At 53.8% G+C, this 2933-nt stretch overlaps 1 pseudogene; it reads right to left on the reverse strand.

The window, feature by feature from the left end:
* Positions 1–657, reverse strand: LOC108522147 (translation initiation factor IF-2-like; annotated as a pseudogene).
* Between the last annotated feature and the right edge of the window lie 2276 nt (positions 658–2933).

Here is a 2933-nt window from a genome sequence, read left to right on the forward strand (position 1 = left end):
TCATAGCCTCAGTGAGACCCTGCTCTGGGGAGGGAATTGGGAAGGGACAAGGAAGGGAGGCCGAGGACCACGTGTTTTCTTCCCAGGTCCTGGAGTATGACTACTACCAGGCTTATGGGAGCCAGTGCACTAGGACTACTAGGACTAGAACTACGCCTACCTTAGGCTGCTGGGGGATGAGTACACTTTTCACTTCCCACCCCACCACAATGCGGTGCATAGCTGGGGTCCACCGCGGTGGTCCATCCCTCTGCTCATCCCTCAGATGAGCCTCCCCATTGGGCCAGCCCTTGGCTGGCCCCGCAGAGGCTCCCCTCCCCCAGGAGTCTCTTCAGGCTCTGCATTCATGCTGTTTCTGGCGGACTCCATTTTGAGGAGGAATCATGAATTTTCCTCTCCCCCTCCTCCCTCTGTATGGAGATTTTGCCAGCAGACAGGCCTGAGCTGAAGTGGTGCTGCTGGGGATGGGGTGAGGTGGGGGCTAAGGTGATGGGCTGGGGCCTGGTGGGGCCGCACTGTTCTGAGCCTCCCCCTCCAGCTCAGCAATCTGGAGCTGCTCCAAGGCTGGCATGAGATGTGGTGGGGGAAGGGGCTCCTCCTTCCTGGAAGCCAGCACAAAGCAGATCCAAGACAAGGTACCCAGAGGCTCTTGAGCATCAGGCCCCTATGGGCCCCTTCAAGGGACAAGCAGAGGGAACCAGAGCTGGGAGGGCCATGGCCTGAAGCCTGCTTGCTGTTCCTCTTGCTCCAAAGTGGGCAGGCAAGGCTGGTCACATGGGGCACCTGGCAGCCCATCACCCCTGCCCAGGGACCTGGCTCCCACATGTGGGGGTGAAGGTGAGGAGTCTTGAGGGGCCTCCTCCCCTGCAGCAGCCTGCACCACACAGGGGCATTCTCCCCAACAGCTGTCCCAGAAGGAGCAAGGCCAGCCTCTGCCCTGGCCTGCCCAGCCGTGTTGTAAAGCACTCACAGGTAGAGCACACCTGTTGTCCCGCTCCATCCCAGGGAGACGCATGACGTCTCACTGCTAATCTGATATAGGAGCAAAGCCAAGGCCTGAGCCCAGAGTCTCAGAACCCAGGGACAGCTTAGGAGGCATCCATGAGGGGATTTCTTCCTGGGGCCTCTGGGACAGGTGCAAGCCCAGCTTCACTGGGGTCTGACCCTGCGGTTGCCCGGGACCCCATGCCCTGAAGGGCCCAGCTTGGGTTCATGCTCTGCTGTCAGTGCCTTGAAACTCTTCATGGTCTTTGGACAAGTGCCCCGCTGGGTCCCGCACTGGGTTCTGTAGCCAGTCCTGAAGGGAAGAAAGCATTCATTCCCACCATCTCCCCCAAAGCTTGCTCTAGTGACAGAACATCTGTTCAAGGTGTTGGAAGAGGGAGCTCCTGCAGGAAGGAGGTGTGTGTGTCATGAAGCACCTGAGCAGCAGGGCCGGCTCAGTGCCTGAGTCCCTCGTCACTGCCTCCCGGTGAGTGCTCGGGGCTCCCTCTGGCACCTCCACACCCACAGCCTCTAAAGCTTGTGGGACTCTGTCCATCAAGGATGTGGGAGCTCATGGGAGATGCCAACTTGGCTTTGTGGCTTCTTCTGACCTCCGCAAACATGCCTGAAGCCATCGTAAAGCAGGAAACATGTGCTTGTTCTCAGCGCTGGCAGCTTCTCCAGCCTCTAGAGGAGCCCAGTGCCAGAGGCTGCTGAGGGTTTTGGTCAGCAGCCCTGGTAGCATCAACAAAGGTACAGTGGAAATTGACAAAGGGGAGCCCTGTGTGAAGGACAATGATGCGTGGCAGGGCTGTAGAAGCCACGGAGGACTCAGGAAGCGGATAGTCCCAGTGGTGTGCTGGTAACAGCTTAACAACCAGCTCTATGGGATGGAGGGCAGGAAGCTGGCTCTGCAGCATTGGCCAATTTTTCCCTGATGTAAATACTTTCTCCATGGCTGATTTCAATCCAGTCTGCCAATGAGGCATCACTGAATATGGAGCAAGGTAGGGATCTGCATGACCAGTTCTCAGGGTCAGTGCACCCCTGCACAGCCTGGCTGGACCGTAGCTCTGCCACTGCCCAGCTGTGCCACCATCCCTGGCCTCCCTGAGTACATGACAGGTAATATGAGTTCCCTCGTGGAAACTCAAAGGCAGTTTGGAAGGAGATGAAAGAGCTTCTTGACACACGGTAGTTGTTCAGGAAGCTGTGGTTGTTGCTGTCATGATTATTTTTTTTCCCATAGTAACAATGAGGTGGGCACATCTGCTCAGCAGCGGGAGGCATGTTGAGCCCTGAAGGAAAGACCAAGTAGAACATCCAGTGAAGAAGAGAAGACTCTGAAAACCTCACCCAGGCATCTGTAAACCTGGGGAAGGAAATAGGGATTTGTGTGTGTGTGTGTGTGTGTGTGTGTGTGTGTTTTAAACTACTGTATTGAGATCTAATTCACATACTATATGATTTATTCATTTAAAGGGCAAAATCAATATTTTAGTGAGTTCACAGGGTTGTGCAACCATCACCATGATCTAGTTTTAGAACATTTTCATCTCCCAGCAAAAGATACCCCATACCCTGCCCTATCCCCAGCCCAGGGCAACCCTACTCTACTTTCTCTCTCTGTAGATGTATCTAGTTCAGACGTTTCACATAAGTAGAATCATAAAATATGTGTTCTTTTTGTGATCAACTTCTTCTGCTAAGTGTGATATTCTCAAGGCACATCCATGTTGTAGCGTGTGTCCGCACTTCATTCCTTTTTTTTTTTTTTTTTTTTTTTTTTGAGATAGTCTTGCCCTGTCACTCAGGCTGGAGTGAAGTGGTGCAATCTCAGCTCACTGCAGCCTCCGCCTCCTGGATTCAAGTGATTTTCTCATCTCAGCCTCCTGAATAGCTGGGACTACAGGCACGCACCACACAATGCCCAACTTTTTTTTTTTTTT

The sequence above is a fragment of the Rhinopithecus bieti genome, unplaced genomic scaffold (assembly GCF_001698545.2).
Source record: "Rhinopithecus bieti isolate Rb0 unplaced genomic scaffold, ASM169854v2 scaffold_64463, whole genome shotgun sequence".
NCBI lineage: Eukaryota > Metazoa > Chordata > Mammalia > Primates > Cercopithecidae > Rhinopithecus > Rhinopithecus bieti.